This window comes from Cyanistes caeruleus, chromosome 8 (genome assembly GCF_971803275.1).
Source record: "Cyanistes caeruleus chromosome 8, bCyaCae1.hap1.1, whole genome shotgun sequence".
NCBI lineage: Eukaryota > Metazoa > Chordata > Aves > Passeriformes > Paridae > Cyanistes > Cyanistes caeruleus.
Window position 1 is genome coordinate 10,490,589 of NC_141708.1, and position 10,430 is coordinate 10,501,018.

Below are 10,430 nucleotides of genomic sequence, written 5' to 3' on the forward strand. Positions count from 1 at the left end.
TACCCCAACACTATCAAATTATTTCCCAAACACACCAGGTTTTTGTTTATTTTTTTTCCCCCAGAAAAAGCTCTCCAACAATGGAAAACCAGCAAAGAATTACTTCTTTTTCTTCTTCTTCAAAGTCAGGAAGAAACCATCCTGAAAGCCTCTACGAAAGCATGGGTTTTGTTCATTTTAAGTAAGGCAGGAAGATCACCAGAAGTGTCCTGGTTGTATAAAGAAAAGCTCCAAAGCTGGTGTCACCAGGTCATTGCCTGTCTTTCTACAATGGCCCCGTGGGACCTTTGTGCTGTGAAACCCCCCAGCCTTTGTCACAAGTCTTTCTTCCCTTGTGCTTGTGACTATTTTCAGTACTTTATGAACAGAGGGAGTCTGTGCTCTGCTTCTCTCTCCTGTTGTGGATGATGTTTCTGTTTGCCTGATGAGTTTCCCCTTTCCCTCACCTAGTCTTTGTCCCCTTGTGTAATAATGAGGAGCAGACCTGTTTTCCTCAGAGGTGATGATGAACTGCAAGCAGGACAGGGGGAGACAGACCAGGTCATGATGTGATTACACCTGCACTCATAAAAGCAGGGGTTGTTTATGCCTTCAAAGCTAATAGAAAACTCCTACTTATTTGTGGGACAATTTTGCTGGCACCCAACAGGTGGAAGAGCAATTTTCACCCAGCTGAACTCTTATGTTTAGAAATGGTTCTCCAGAAAACAGAAACTATATTTTATTTTATTTCTTAAAACTTGATTCTGCTGAATATTAAGAGACCTATCTAATAGCAATACATTTTTAGAGCAATGAAATATTTACAGCTGGAGTCTTCAACAGAGGAACAGTAGAGTGTGTTTATTTTGCAGCTCAGTAAATTATATATATACACCACGAATCAAATGGATACTTTCGGTTGATCATGCTAATCCAAACAAGCTTTCTTTATGGTTTTTAATCTGGAGAATTTGTTTTCCATTCCCATGCAAATAATTATCAAAGCATCTATTAAACACTATAAATAAATCCAGGCCCTAAAATTTGTCTCCAGACTCTAAACACACAGTATGGCTGCAGGGCATATCATTCCTCAGTAAAAGCTGGTGGTTTTGTCGCTCTCCCTGGGCCCTTCCTGCACCCTTAAAGGAAAACTACAGTGATAGCTAAATAAACATTTGCTAAATAAGAACATATATATTAAAATTTATGCAAAACTGTTCAGAAATATCTGACAAAATTTCTGTATCAGTATAGTAGTAATGGGTGCTTGTAGTTTTTCCAAATGCTTTGCCAAGTCCTAGACGTACAAAAGCTGAATTCTATTTCAGCACTTGTTTCCTCAACTTGTTTACCAGACAAAGTCCCAATATGAAGTTTCTGCAGCCAGATTCCCTTGAGCATTTGGGAAAAAAGGGACAAATTACATGGAAATACAGCATATGCTGTTGGCCAGACAACCTCTGCTGTTTCTGAGACTCAGTAGAATTCACCCCTGCACAAGTTAATAATTTGAAAATGCCAACTTGCAAGAGAGCAAGATAAAAATTCAGGAAGCACAGAAAACTTGAAACCTCAGACAGGATCTCAGAAACCTGTTTAAAAAGTAAAGATCTCAATTTACATGAACATATGTTAATCTGTGTGAGCACATGTTTACTCAGTGGCAATTTCCCTGCTTCCAGTCCTCTTCCCTGCTATCAATGCTCTTTGCTTTGGGTACATAACGTGAGTTGCAGCATCCAGAGGACAGCCAGTGGTGTGGCCTGTTGGGTTTGTGGTGGAGGCTGATCCTGGTCATAGCATTCAGCTGTAAACATTCACTCAGCAGCCAATAAAGGGGACTTGAAAGGGCAGGATGTGATGATATCATTTTTACTCATTGTTTACCATTGAATCTGGTGAGCCTTGAGTATGCTAAGCCATAAGAAGAGCCATGCACACTATACCAGACAAAATAAAACAGGGAAGAGGAAATAAAAGGGTGACAGCCAAAATCAGACTAGAGCTCGTCACCAGTCTCACCAGAAACCCAGACCTGCTCTGAGTTTTATTGAGAAGCTTCCTTATCATGAATATTGCATTCAGATGGTTTGTCTCACACTTTCCTCCAGTACTGGAGCAGGGTCAGCCTTTATTAGATGAACATATCTTCTGATTCGGCAAGAGCAGGTGGATTTGTACCATGGCCATGACACTGGTGTACAAGTTAATCCCCATTAGCCAAAGAAATGGCCTAAATTGTTTTTTCTGTCTAAATTGTCTTCCTTTTTTAAGAAGTTAAATGAAAAAAATATCACTAGAAAAAGTTCAGAAAGCAAAAACTTGGAATTGCTTAGCTGGTTCTTTCCAGCTGGATTGTCCTCTAATGCTGAATGTTAATTGCAAAATAACAGCATTCCTGCCTGCTTTTAGAAAATCAATATGCGTGGGTTTTTATCCCCCTCCCCCGCCTTCAGGTTAATTCATTACCAGGATATTTTTAGATTACTGAATAACTAAAAACAGCCCTTTCCCAGTCAAAAGCTAGTACCTATAACCAGGCAGAAAGATCTCCTGAGTGCTGTCCTCTCCCTGCCTTCAGCGCTGCTCACTGATGTCCGTGCCAATCGCCTGCCCCAAATCACTTGTCAGCCCTTCCACAAAGCTGGATATTCATCCTGTGCTCCTTTCAGCTGGCACAGGCTGGAGGATCAATGGCTCTGTTTGGCATGGGCTGAGCTGCAGGACAATTTTGTAGCAGCAACAGCTTGGCAGGGTTGGCTCAGTGTAAGGATGTTAATGCCAGCTCACCGTTCCCTGTGAACCGAGGGAAAGAGCAAGGCAGGAGAAGAGGGGGCAGAAGTGGAAATGCAAAGAGGCAATATCATATCTTACAGAGGATGCTTCACAACATAAATAAACAATAATTCTAGCAACGTTGTTTTGCATTTTTTTTAATACATAGTGCTGCTCAAATCCCCCTGGATCTAATTAAAACTTTCTTGGCCACCCACCAATCAAGATAATTATGTTGTCTGGCAAAAACAACAACAAAGACAAAATAGGATTGTGCAGAATGATGCACCTACATGACAAAACAAAACAAAGAACCAATCCAGGCCCCATGCCTTGTTTTTTAATTTTTCACCTCTTTTGGAAAGTGAAAAAAGAATCAAACTATAAAAGATGTAGAGTTTGAACCTCAAAGAGTCAACAGATGCTGAAAACACCAAAATGCCCAGTGTGTCAATGAGTATTTGAAATCATGAGAAGGAAATCTTGCAGAAGACAGAGGCACCATAAAAAATATTAAAATGAGCTGACTACTGGGAGAGCCTGAGTCAGAAAAGAAGCTTTTACTGTAGTTAAAGGGCAGACACTCAAGATGTGTTATGTAGGGCAGTCACCACTAATAAACCAGGACTTGCTTAAGTTCCTCCCAAGCAAGATCAGAGACCCTGAATTTATTCCTTGCTCTCTCAAGTTCCCTGGATGCTGCTGCACTGAGAGCTGGCTTATTCCATGACAGCAAACATATGTAAGTTATGCTGCAAATGAACTTGATCCAAATTCCATTGAAATCAATGAAGAGACTCCCACTGATTGCAATCAGGCATAAAAGAACCAAAATGCACACGGAGGCTTGGTCAGACTGGAAAATTGAAGCTATTTTAAAACAGAATATCAAGGAGTCTGGATAAAAATGTTAAAAACTAGTCTGGATTGAATGAAGACAAAGGGGAAGCACACTTAATATCTTTTGAACAAACATTGTTTCAAACAGAGGAGAAAATCAGAGTGATTCAGACTTGGATTAACATGTGTGTTTGGAGGGCTGCAAACGCTGGCAAGCACGGTTCTGGCATAAGAAAAGCACAAACCCTGAATGTTATTAATTGCATGAAAATACATGCAAATGAAGTTTTCCCCCTAAGCTTTCTTGATGTGAGACTAGATATTAAACAGAGCTTTCCAAGCAACAATATTCACAAAAATAAATGTAATCTCAGGAAATGCTTGCAATGAAATCAGCAGAAGCATCGCTTATGAGTTCCTTCCATTACTTGGGCTATTTATTGACCTTTGTGGGTGTATGCATGAATTAAACTGACAGAGTTATTGTTTTTTCATCACCCTTATTTAATAAATCTCATTCTTCTAGAGAAAGGGGTTTTTTATTGATGATGAGGGGACTTTTTTCTCTTTTTTTGTTCAATCTTTTGATCAAAATCTGACATAATTTTTAACTTTTTTGAAAATATTTTATAGAGTTCTTTTATGCCTAATATCAAGTTTAACCCTAAAATTACATTATCAGGGTCCTGTTTACTGGAAGCAAATATTTGTGTATGAGCTTTAATCTTTCAGGTGCTACACCCACAGATGTCCCAGATAAATTGCTAAGAGCTGTGGGCAAGAAAAAAATTTAGTACCAAACTTATAACAAGAAATTATTTTTATATTGCAAGGTGTTCTGGAAAACATCCCAATTAATTTAAATCAAATGAATAACTGATTTTTTTTTAAATTCCATGACAAATGGAGTTTAAAAAAGGGACAAAGAGATTCAGAAATCTAATATTAATTTCAAGGTAATTGTAACAGATTGTCTAGCTAGAAAAATATTTTTATTTCCCTTTTATGTATCTAAGAATAAACTTATTTGTTTTAAATACACATATTTTTAAAAAACTGTTGTGGCTGGCAAAAATAACTCCAGAGACTATTTTTAAAGGAAAAAAAAATAAAAAAGAAAAAAAGGAAAAAGAAAGAGAAACCTTTCCTTTCTGAAGTGCTCAAGTGGAATATTTTAATTTTACTGCTTTGGCTTTGTTTTTTGTGTTGGAACACTTCAGATTAGATTTAGAGTAAACAGGAGCTTTGTCTTCATACTGTTCTCCACAGTTAAGAAGACTAGCTCTTTTTTCTTATTTTTTTTTTAAAGAAAAAAGAGAACAAAAGAAGAATGTTTAAAATCTTATATAAACCCATGACACCAGGAGCCTGAAATTCACTACATGATTCATGATTAAAAGATTGACAACAAAGAAATACAGATTTCCTTCGCATTTTCTCCTGATTTTCCACCACATATTCCAAATCTTTCCTTCTGGAAGATTAGAGTTTCTCACCTAAGGTGGGACTGACAAGTTGTCTCTCAGGACTGTTTCTTCTTCCCTCCTTAGAGGGTGCATCTCTCCCTGTCCCACCAAGCTACAAAATCATAGCTGGATGCCACAGATCTGAGAAGCTGCTGAAGGAGCTGCCAGGCTGGAGGGAGAAAAGGTAGAGGAAGCTTCCCTCTCTTCATCTGCCTTGGGTTCTGGCCAGAGAGATCCCACAAAAACATTAACTTTCCAAACAGCTGCCCCAGTAGGGAAGGTGTCTCTGACTATGCAGATGTACATGTCTGCACTGCTTATCATCCAGCAGCAAAATTCAGGTGAGTATCCTCTACCTCGTTTTAGGCAGAGAAGGCTGAATTAATGAGAACAGCTTTAAATGATGATCAGATCCTTCTCTCCTGATTGTGTGCATGGGACTGTGTGTAGGGAAAGCTCTGCTGGTTGACCTGTGAGTGATGTAACTGTCTCCAGAAAAGGATTTCTGACCGTGACTTAAGAAACAATGCATCAGTGAAGCAGGACAGAGTTGCCTCACAGAAATTTTTTTCTGGTCATTTTTTCAGATGTGAAATAAAATACTGTCAATGGGCAAGCTCACATCTTCCATCAGCCTCAAGGGTTCTCATTTTTTTCATATATTTTTTACTTTTCTTGCAGGAAAAAGGTAGTTTAAAGTAGAAAGGTTTCTCTTCTATTAGGAATTTTATCTTCAGTTGTACCTGAAACTTCTACTTCATCAACACTTCTGGCTAAGAGAAATCAAGCAAGGTGCACAAGCAAGAAAACACCATCTGTAATGGTGACAAACGATAAGCACCATTCACAGGCCATTAAGTTTGTAATCTTTTTCTCTTCATCATTATTCTCTTACCTCCATTAAATTCTTCCACAACCAAGTGCAGAAGCCAAAGGTGATGGCAGTAGAGTGACAGACAAGAATTTTTATTGTCCTGTCAATGCAGATAAACCCAGAGTTGAGAGAATGTCGGGCGAACTTCCCCAGTGATGACTAAAGCTCAGTGTTCTCTGAAAAAGGAAGAAAATACAAATTATTTTTATGCTTTTTAGGCTTTTAAGATTTATGTTACAGAAGTATCCTGACTCTGTGGAAGGTTAGTCAGACTCTGACTGATATTTATTGTTCACAGGAAACTATTATCTGCACTTGATCAGTCTGCTTCAAATTGCAGATTTGCAAGGTTCCAAGGCATCCAGCAGCCAAAATTCTCCTGAGGAACAGGAGAGGACTCCTGTTGATGGAATGAAAAATCACTCAATGGACACAGATAAGCCACTTGCAAATGTCTGTGAATAGCTGCAGAGACCCTCTGTTGGTCAGGGAAAGGAAAGTTTGAAGTTTGTATCTCCACACAACAAAAGGAGAAAGGAACTTGCTGAGAGTTGGATATAGAGGAGATACATGCCCACAGGAACAACAGAGTCAGGTCATGGCCAGTTTTTCTCGTATGGCCAAATTTAGGATGTTATAGCACAACTGTCCCCAGGTTTTTTTGGCAGTGAGTGCCACCAATGCTACTAGCATTACATTAGAAAATGCAGTTTGCCTTATTTGCAAATAGAAACCCCAATGCAAACCCCAGATGTTTTCTAGTCAGTTGATTCTCCAACCTGCCCATAAGTCCTCAGTTTACCATGAGACTGTGTTGGGGCCATGTTAAAACAGTCAGCTGTTTAGTAGCTGAAGACCATCACGGTGGTCAAGCATGACTTGCTAAACTCATTCTCATTTTTCCTGGGTGCATTCTTGCCTTTCATGTGGTTGGAAGTGTTCACAGCATACATTTTAGTTATTGATGGCAAAAACCTTCTGGGTATTATGGGGTTGCTTTAAAACAGTCAGGATGAAATGTGACAATTGCTGGGTCATCCCTGTGGTTATCATTCATATTGGCAGTGGTGAATGAGTTGACTACAAGGTCCACCTCAGACTTCCTCTTTTTGCCACTGTTTACTAGTTTAAAAGTTGTTATAATACAGCTCATTCTGTCTGTGAGTTCCAGCTCGGTTTTCTCCTCAGCTGCAAAGTGCAGTCCTGATATAAGTGCAGTTCTTGCAATTCTGCTTTACACTCAACCAACTATGAAACCCAGCAGAATCTAAGACCAGCTTTTCAGGGCAGCTTTCCAGGTTTCTTAGGCTGCAAAAGCTGATCAAGAGAGAATGTCAGCTGGGAATTTCAAGCAGCAGATTTTCTCATCCACTGTCTTCTGTGGCCTGTGGTTTTTTTTTTTGCTCCTAAATCCCACGGTAATCCCTGACAGGGGAGCAACACTCAGGAGCACAGGGTGGTAATGGATTGATGTGTCCAGATCACAAGGGGAGAGGAGCACTGCAACAGTGAAATTCGAGGCCAGCACAGAGGAGCAGATGTCACAAGAGAAGAAACAGGATTCAGGATTGTGGCAGAGTGCTGGATTCAACACCAGCATGGATATGGTTGTGCTTATACACGAGTATTGCTTCAGCACCTGACTGGGAGTGTGAGCTCATTTGGAGAGGGATGGGAGCTTAATTCCTCCCATGGCAAATCCACCCTTGGTTTATCACCTGGGCACAGCTGGCCCAGGAAATATCTGCAGCTGTAAGAGCAGGAGGGAGGTCTGAACTCAGAGAATAAAATGCAGACTCTGCAGTGTGGGTGTGGGGTTTGCTGTTCCATTTGTGGTTGGTTGGATGGTATGAAAACACTCTGGATCCAGAAATGGAAGTGAAACTGAGGAATTACATAAGAGAATTTCCAGAGGAGAAAATCCAGACAAGTCCTACTGTCCTCAGAGAGCTGCTGGGTAATAAGCATGACTAGATATTTCAATATAAACAGAATTTGAGGAAAACTGCAACCAGGTGTTGGTGCTGAGCACCCTCCTGTACTTGGAGGCAATCACACTGACTGAATCTGCTCACCCCACAGCCTCCCTGCCAGATAAATGAGCTCATGAACTCTCCACCTGAGGATTTAGGAAAGCAAAATGGCTCTCAGAGTTATAAAGTGTCAAAGTCTTGCACTTTTCTTGAGATTACTTTAAACCTCGGTCTTTGCAACAGGCTGCAGCAAGAGGGAGTAAAAGAACAAAAAGCCCTCGCTGTTAATATTTATGGCAACTAAAGCAAAATTGCAACACATTTGCAGATGAATAGGAGTCCCTGTTAAAAGCTGCAGCAGCCTAATTTTAGGATAGCACTGGTTTGGGGTTTGATTGTGTGGAATAACAAAGGAGAGATTTCATGTTAATTAATTTAGAGGAATTATTAGTGTCAAGAATAAATAGTTCAATCACCTTTCCAAAAATAGTCTGAGGAAGGGAAATGAAACTTAGTGGAAGAAGATAAGAGATTTTCTTTCAGTTACAGATTTTTTTCAAATATTTGGGTAATTTTTTGTCAAATGCATTGACCCAATATGTTACAGGATTTATTTATAATAACACCTATGTAACAATTTTCTACCAATTGCTACAAAATAAACCATAGAGCTAAATAATTTCCATTTGTTCAGTGAAACAAGAAGCACTTGGAAATAGTTGGTTTGACATACATAATTAGTCCCTATTTTATTTAAAGATTGATCCATCCAAACCCTATTTAGAATTTTAAAAATAGTCTTTTTGTGATATTTACAGCTGAAAGTAATTTTTTTCCCCGAAGGGAAACTGCAACAATATCTGTTGTATCCTGATTTTTTTTTTTTTTTTGACTGAGATTCCATTTGGAGGAATTATGTGTAATGTCAAACTACAGTATTCATCACTCACCATGGCTTGATAGGAATCAATGGAGCAGTGTTCTTCTTGGTCTCCCTTCATTACACAGTCTTCTCTGAGAAAACTCATGATTTAAAATGAGTGTAGATTCACAAAATCCTGATTATACAAATATTTACTGGGGAAAGATTATACTCCTTTGCCTAAAAGACATTCAGATTCACAAAAGACCAGGCTATATTAAGCCCCTGCCTTATATTAAAAACTCAGTTGGTTAAGCCCACCCAACTCTGTTTCCTTCTCTGTATCCTCTTTCATTCCTTTTTCTCCCTTCCTACTCCATCACAGTACAGGCAGTGTTGACACAGCCCCTGAGCTGCTTCCATCATACAGGGTACATCATCTAGCCTGTTTCAGGAGACAGGAATACTGTGGAGCCAGGAAGTCTCTCAGGACCACATTTTTCACAGGTAGTCTCAGATTGAGAGTATGAAACACTCCAGGGGAAAGGATTCCTGCAGATGGCAGATTATTGCAATCACTGTCATAAGGATTTATGTCCTTGACCAAGCCCATATTTCCACCTGTCTCAGAACCTGCCCAGTCTCAAGTGAAGATTTGTGTACTCATCCACGTTTCATGCTGTTCCTGCTTCTCTTCTCAAGGCTACATAAATCCTGAGGAAGATGCTTGCTCCACTGCAACAGATACCTAGAACTGGTATCTACTCCCTTCATTAGATTCCAGCTTGTTCTTCCTGAACCCAGAAGGAAGAAACTCCCCCAACACTCTTGTGTATGTGTAGATCTCTGCCTTTGAGGTAGTTCCTCCTGGTGCAGAGGAAAACCCCCTGCCACTGCACATCCTGGCAAAAGCAGAGGCTGAAGAGGCTAGCTAAAAGCCACAATTTTAATTTGCTCTCATGGTATCATGTTTTATATTGCTAATGATTGCCTCCTGTTCCATGGCTCCCACGGCTTGCTCATATCCCCTCTCCCCAGGCAATACTGGAGGTGTGAAACAGAAGTCTCCTGACCACCTTCTCACCAGATGTTGGAGCTGGACACATGGTACTGAAATATCACATCAGGTGGTGTCTCAGGTCTGGGTACTCACTAGGGCAGCCTTTCCTTTCTCATGGGCACAGCCATGGAGCTCAGTCACATCACACCCTCTTCTTGTCTGAGTATATGAACTCGGTCCCTGCTCCCAACTGAGGAAACTATCCCTTACATCAAAGGACAGCAGATTATTCTTTTGTGCCAAAGACTCCGGTTTCTTATCTCTGATGGCTCAATCATCACATCATCGGTGGCAAAAAGATGGCTGGCAGCAAGATTAGATTACAACGATTTAAAATGTCTGTCTCAGATAAGTGCAGACCGTGGGTATTCAAAAGTACACGTAATCAGATTGTAAGATTGACTATCACAGCTTGCCTCAGACACCAAGAGTATAAATACAGATTATACAAATTTTGGGGAGACAGGTCCATTAAAAGTCCTCCTACTACTTAACAAAAGTAAGGGATCAGGTGCAGTTTCTGCTGTTGGAATCTCCTAAACTGATAACTCCTGGAAACAGGGCTCAGGGGAAGGTGGCTCATACTGCACGTGTC